Below are 7321 nucleotides of genomic sequence, written 5' to 3'. Positions count from 1 at the left end.
CTACATGTATGCTCCATTGGGGAGATTCTTCTGCCCCCCTGTCCTCACCATTCGTGAATTCAGTTATGAAATCTGCAACGACCTGTCCCTTAACGGCACTCTGCGGGCGATACTGGATGTCAAACTTGCTTAATTCTATAGCCCAGAGTGCCAAATGCCCGACAGCTTTTGGATTGCTCATCGCCCGTCGCAAAAGCTTGTCAGTAAGGACAATCATCGTGTGGGCTTGAAAGTACGGCTTTAGTTTGCGTGCTACCGTAACCAGCGCGAAAGCAAGCTTTTCCATGGGTGGATATCTTTCTTCGGCTCCGCGTAATGCCCGGCTAGTGTAATACACAGGTTTCTGTACTTTCTCTTCTTCTTTGATCAAGGCGGCACTAACGGCGGCTGGGGAGACGGCAAGATAGAGAAAAAGTTCTTCTCCTGGTTACGAGGGACTCAGCAGTGGTGGGGAAGAGAGGTAAGCTTTCAATTCCTCAAACGCTTGTTGGCACTCGGTGGTCCACTCGAAAGATCTCTTTAGTGTGCGAAAGAAGGGTAAGCACTTGTCCGTTGCCCTGGAGACGAACCTGTTTAGCACTGCTATCTTGCCGTTGAGGCTTTGTACTTCCTTCACATTCTTTGGTGGTGCCATCTCCATTATAACCCGGATCTTGTCTAGATTAGCCTCGATGCCCCTTTGGGAAACCATGAATCCTAGGAATTTTCCTGCCGTCACCCCAAAGGCACACTTCCCTGGATTAAGCTTCATGTTGTAAGAGCGAAGAGTGTTGAACGTTTCCCTGAGGTCTTCTAAATGATCTTCTTCCCTTCGACTTTTTACCAGTATATCATCTACGTAGACCTGGACGTTTCTCCCGATCTGCTGTGCGAACATCTTATTCATAAGCCTTTGATATGTTGCGCCCGCATTCTTCAGACCAAACGGCATTACTCTGTAGCAGAAGAGGCCTTGGCTGGTTACGAAGGAAGTTTTTTCTTGATCATCGCCATGCATCTTGATTTGGTTGTAGCCGGAGAAAGCGTCCATGAAACTTAACAGCTGGTATTGAGCCGTAGAGTCTACTAGAGTGTCGACCCTCGGGAGAGGGTAGCTGTCTTTAGGGCATGCCTTGTTTAGATCGGTGAAGTCTACACACATCCTCCACTTCCCAGAAGCTTTCTTGACCATCACTACGTTTGCTAGCCAGTCGGGGTAGTAGACTTCTCTAATTAAGTTTGCCTCTCGTAGCTTGCGGACTTCTTCAGCTATGGCTTGATCCCGTTCTGGGGCAAAAACCCGCTTCTTCTGCTGGATGGGCGGAAAGGATGGTGATACATTCAGCTTATACACCATGACTGAAGGGTCTATTCCTGGCATGTCCTCGTGACTCCAAGCGAATACGTCCTGATTATCTTTGAGGAAGGCTGTAAGTGTTTGTCGGATCATGAGACTTGCAAGGGTTCCAATCCTTGTTGTTTGGTCAGGTCTGGAGTCGTCAAGGGGTATTTCCTCAAGCTTCTCGACGGGCTCCGTCGTACTCCGGTGTTCTTCTATGCTCATGGTTTGGAGGTGATCATCCATTTCCATCATAGCCACGTAGCATTCATGTGCGGCAATCTGGTTTCCACGTAGTTCTCCGACTCCGTATTCAGTTGGGAATTTGATCATTAAATGATAAGTCGAAGTTGTCGCCTTCCATGAGTTGAGGGTGGGTCGCCCTAGGATAGCATTATAGGCAGATGAACGGTCGACCACGAGGAACGTTACGTCCTTCGTGATTTGCTGAGGATAGTCGCCTGCCGTCATAGCCAACGTGACCGCGCCCAATGGAAACACCTTTGTACCTCCAAAACCGATAAGTGGGGCATCGTTGGAATCAGTTGTTCTCTACTGATTTTCATCTGTTGGCATGCCAAGTAGTACAGGATGTCTGCTGAGCTGCCATTGTTGACCAACACCCGATGCAAGTTGTAATCCCCAACTTGTAGGCTGACAACAAGCGCGTCGTCGTGCGGGTGGTAAAGACGTCGCGCATCTTCTTCCGAGAACTCGATAATAGGGCTTTCCCTTCGAGCTACCTTTTGTACTGGACCCGTCAGCTGGACGTTTTGGACCATCTGGAGGTACGTCTTTTGAGCCTTTTTGGACGACCCGGTAGCCATTCCTCCTACAATCATTCTTATGTCACCGACGGGAGGTCTAGGACGGTCATTATCTCGTCAGGGGGGGTGTTCTGGAGGTGGTGGATCCGCTCTTTCCTTGCTTACGAACTTTTGCAATTTCCCTTGTCTTATAAGGGCCTCGATTTGTTGCTTCAAGTTGTAATAGTCAGCTGTGTCATGGCCGTGATCTCGATGGAAGCGGCAGTACTTGTCTCTAGAATGCCTGCTAGGATCTCCCTTCAGCTTTCCAGGAAAGGTCAGAGCCCCTTCGTCCTTGATTTACATTAGGACTTGATCTATTGGGGTGGTTAGTGGGGTGAAGCTTGTGAACCTTCCTCCCGGAGGTTTAGAACGCCTTTTGTCCCTTCGATCTCCTGTTCTTGGCCTCTTCCTCCCTTGGTCTGGTCGTGCATCTTCCTGCCTCTCCCTTTTTCTCGGCTTCTCTTCCCGGGCCTGCAGCGCGTCCTCAGCATTCATATACTTAATGGCCCTGTAGAGTACTTCCGACATGGTCTTCGGGTCATTTTTGTATAGGGAGAACAAAAACTTGCCCTTTCACAACCCATTTGTGAAGGCTACTACAAGTATTTTGTCGTCGGCTTCGTCAACCAATAGCGCTTCCTTATTAAAGCGCGTTATGTAGGATCTCAACGTCTCGTCCTCTCTTTGCTTGATACTCATCAAACATGCCGTGGACTTCTTATACCTGTGTCCCCCAATGAAGTGTGTAGTGAACTGAGCGCTTAGCTCCTTGAAGGTGCTGATAGAGTTGGGCGTCAGTCGGCTGGACCATACCCTTGCGGGGCCTTTGAGTGTTGTGGGGAAGGCCCTGCACATGATCTCATCTGCTACCCCCTGAAGATGCATCAGGGTCTTGAAAGTTTCTAGATGGTCCACAGGATCCTTCACTCCGTCATAGCTATCTATATTTGGCATGCGAAATTTGTGGGGCAGGGAGAAGGAGTTCACGGCCATAGTGAAGGGCGAGTCGGTACGGTTGACTAGATCGTCAAGATCACTGGAGACTCGCCCCTTGAGCGCATTCATCATAACCTCCATCTGTTCCCTCATTACCTGCATCTCTGCGATAATATGTGGTGGAGTCGCATCCGTGAGGGATGGCATGCTCAAGTTCTGCCTCTCCGGCTTGCTTGAGGCGTGGCTGCCTTCAGGTTTCTCCTGATTTTTCTTTGGAGTGCTGGTCCCTTCCTGATCTTCTTGTTGGTCATTCAGTGCTGCATTCTTCTGGCGCAGCTGTTCTTCCAAGTCGAGGTTTTGTTTGGTGAGACGCTCAACGGCAGCACCGAGAGTCCGAACTTGTCTCTCGAGCGCAGTCGTGGGTGGTTCCTCTCCTTGAACGTCATTAGTAGTTGCCATCGAGCGAGTGAGTACCATGCAACCCTTTAGTCCGGGAAACAATAATATGGCTTAATTACGTGTTTCCCACAGACGGCGCCAACTGATGATGTCGAAAATATCAACAGTGAGTTGCACAATGCTCGTACCCTCGAAATGACACCTGCACAAAGAAAAGAAAAGACCTAACAGAGAGCACCGGTGTGGTACCGGCCAAATACCCTCCGAAGGTCAAGTTAGAACTTCTTTCAACTCTAGAGTGCTAGAGAAGGGTTAATTATGCGTACCTCGATTTGTGAGGGTATTGGGGCTTTTATAGTAGTTGAGGATTGACATTTTTTCCTTGGAGTAGAAGTCTTTTCCTTATAGGAATCCTCATGAGCGTGGATCGCGGAATCCTTTCCTTATAGGACTCTAACACTGAGCGTGGGATACAAGTAATTTCCTTATCAATCATGCGTGGTGGCTAAGTCAAAGTTTTACTTCTAACCGTCGGCCTTAGGGTCGTCAGCTTGCCTTATCCCCTTCAGTCATGTCGTCGTCAGTTCCCTGCTACGCTCTATGGACTGCCCAAGGGCTCCAAATCACTGTCCATCAGCCTTGGATCCTTCAGCTTTTCCAGCTGTCCGATGCCGTCAACTTAGACTGTAGGATATTTTGTAAATGAAAAGCTGACGGGTTGATCATAGTTTATTTTTACGTATCAGAACTCTTGTGTGGGTATAACAGCCCGTCTCTAATGTGGGTATTGTGATTGAAGTGCTATTGCGGTACATGAAGTGATTATTTATGGGTACGTGAACTGCTGCTGCGGTACTTGAAGGAATGGTGATTATTTGTGGTCGCACATAAGGTGTTTGTGGAAAGTTCCAACACAGGGCTCATACAGCTGCTTAACTCTAGTGACAAAGCTCAAGTATAGATAGGCTATATGCTAGATGAGTTTCAATGGACGCTGCGTTCAAATTTATTTTTCATTTATTCTGAGAACTCATGAAGCCTTTAGGTGGGATTTAGTAGTTGATTTTGGATCTTCCATTAGCTGCAAAATATGATAGGCAAATTAAATGAAAAGAGCTTACGGAGGAAGCTGCTTTTTTTTTTTTTTTTTTTTTTTTTTTTTTTTTTTTTTTAATGCAACTGAAGAGTTCCATTAGCTCCAAAGATGTTAAGTTTAAATCTGTTCAATTTTTCTTCTGTTCAATTTTTAAATCCTAAATATGTTTGTGATTTTAATTTTTGTAAAGTTTTTGCTTATATTGTTTTTTTTTTTTTATAAAATCCCATGTGGCAATCCACATGGCAACTTGAGTGACATAAAAATTATATTTTAATTCTACCCTTAACTATGTCAGAAATTTCCATCCAACATTTAACAGTAAAAACTATTTTGACACAATATCAAAAGTTTAAGAACTAAATTGACGCATTTAAAACGTCAAGAACTAAATTGACAAATAGCTCAAAGGATAGGGACCAAATATGTCATTTGCCCAAGTTTTAATATAGATCATAATATGTGAATATGTTCAGAAGATGCTAAAAGAAATTATTAAAGAAAATAATGAAAAAAATAGAACATGTCACTAACCACTTCGTGCACCCAAAAAGGGAAAATAAAAAATTTAAAAGCAATTTCCTATTTTGGTACTAATAGCTAGAAAAAAAAAAATTAAGATCTTAAAAAAAAGAGAAATTCTATGCCTATACCATTTTCATTACACTTTCATAACAAAATTTAAATGGCAAATTGTCACTGGCTGTTATTGAACGTAGCACTTCTCTTAAAAAAATAGCATAATTTTGATTTGAAAGATTTTTATAGGAAGTCTATTAAAATTTTTGCTTGCTATTCAAAAAGTTGTAATTCTCCTACATGTATAGTTACAACTTACAAATGGAAAAAATGTATATTTAAAGTTAAAAACTAAAAACAAAGTGAATCCTATGAGTGATTTGGTGCATCTATCCTGATCAATGTTGTTAGGACTAAAGTCTAACACAATAAACCTGCCACACGATTGAAAATCTATTCTCGTGTTTGTTATACTAGTAACTAGATTAATCAGTCAGTTATAATTTCCGAAAGCAACATGCCAACATCAAAGAATACATTCTAGTTATCTTCAAATTCAACCGCGTCTATGTCCTTAACAGTTAGTTAAAGTATCACTTATTTCCCACATTAAATTTGGTGTACTAACCCAGATTATTCATTTCTAGATTGAGAACTTGTAAATTGCAATGATTTCCTAGTATGTGTATATATATATATATATATATATATATAGAGAGAGAGAGAGATTTTTCTTTTCTTTTTTTTTCCTAGTATGTGTATATATATATATATATATATATATATAGAGAGAGAGAGAGATTTTTCTTTTCTTTTTTTCTTTTTTCTTCTTGTTTTTTTACTTTTTATCCTTTTATTAAAAAAAACCGAAAGTGAGAAAAGGGAATGGTTTTTGCGTTTTGTGTCTTTGGGTCGTGTGGGCTATGAAATTGTGTACGTATATGATTTTATAGGGTAACCAACCAAAGTGACCGCATAGCGCAGTGGATTAGCGCGTTTGACTTCGGATCAAAAGGTCGTGGGTTCGACTCCCACTGTGGTCGGGTTTCATTGTTACCTTTTTTTTTTCTTTTTTTGGTCTATTTAATTCTTTTCCTGTTTTTTCGTCTACTAAAATATAGCAGTAATTTTGAATTTCAAGTAGCACTATAGCAGTAGATATTATTTTTATCTCAAGGAAACCCTGTTCTTCTCTTCAAATTAGCTTCTCGAACTATGAAACTTTGTCTGGAGACAACTTTGAGAGCCAATTGCACTTCAAAGTTCATGCCTCTAACAAATACTTACGCTATGTTTAATTTGCTAGTTTCCATCACACAACACTCAGTTTTATTATAACTCATTTTTGCAAATTTTGTGTACTCCACCCAAAGTTGCTTTATTTGGGTTAGTTTTCATAACTCAATACCCAAAAAAATGAGTTTGAATTGTGGAAACTGAGAACAAATTTTTCTTATTTTTAGGTGATGAGTTATGAATTACCATGACATTTTTTGTAAAGTTTTACACATGCAAAAAAGTCAGCTCAGTGTCATGTCTCATCAAAATCAGACTACACTTTCTCACTAACGGCTCTTTCAATTGGATTTAACTCACAAAACCCATTATCATTTCTACAATTTTAACCCCCAAAAACATAATAATCCAACTCAAGAATTCAATTTACCTATTGCTTATCACATTATTTTGACATGACTTGAGTGGAGGACTGATTCGATACAAAACAATTTCAAATGGGAGATGTGTGTGGAACGATTAAAAATAATTATAAATAAAAAATTATAAGGAATAAGACAATCACACCAAGCAATGTAAGGATAAAAGCCTAGGAATTAGCATAGCATCAAGCCATTAGAAAGTTGTTTGAAGTCAGAAGCAAGCACTGGAATTAGATTCCCAACCACATTTTATTAATCAATGATCAATCTATTTACAATAGTTAATTTTGGGCCTTTAAAATAGTGTTCCTAAATCATATTAACGAACCAGTAAAGAATAAAAATAACTCAAACTCGTAACCAATCACATTAAATAAATAAATCCTAAAAAAGTCTCAAGATCAACCACTATTAGTTACAATCGATTAGGTCCAATGAAATCGATTAGATCAAAAAATATAAGGTGTAGGCACCAAGGACCCATTCCCTTTGATTGAACTAAAATCAACATATTGACACAATGTGACAATTGTATTCTAATGTTTGATTAAGTTGTCCTTATAGACTTTCTAAAAGGACACGGGTA

At 41.1% G+C, this 7321-nt stretch overlaps 1 non-coding gene across 1 annotated transcript; it reads left to right on the top strand.

The window, feature by feature from the left end:
* Window positions 1-6046: 6046 nt before the first annotated feature.
* TRNAR-UCG (transfer RNA arginine (anticodon UCG)) lies at window positions 6047-6120 on the top strand. Its single transcript has one exon. It is a non-coding gene; the product is annotated as a tRNA-Arg (tRNA).
* The last annotated feature ends 1201 nt before the right edge of the window (window positions 6121-7321 follow it).

This window comes from Quercus suber, unplaced genomic scaffold (assembly GCF_002906115.3).
Source record: "Quercus suber isolate HL8 unplaced genomic scaffold, Cork oak 2.0 scaffold_981, whole genome shotgun sequence".
In the NCBI taxonomy this organism is placed as follows: domain Eukaryota; kingdom Viridiplantae; phylum Streptophyta; class Magnoliopsida; order Fagales; family Fagaceae; genus Quercus; species Quercus suber.
The sequence above is the reverse complement of the archived record's forward strand: the minus strand, read 5'-3'. Positions and strand labels throughout refer to the sequence as shown.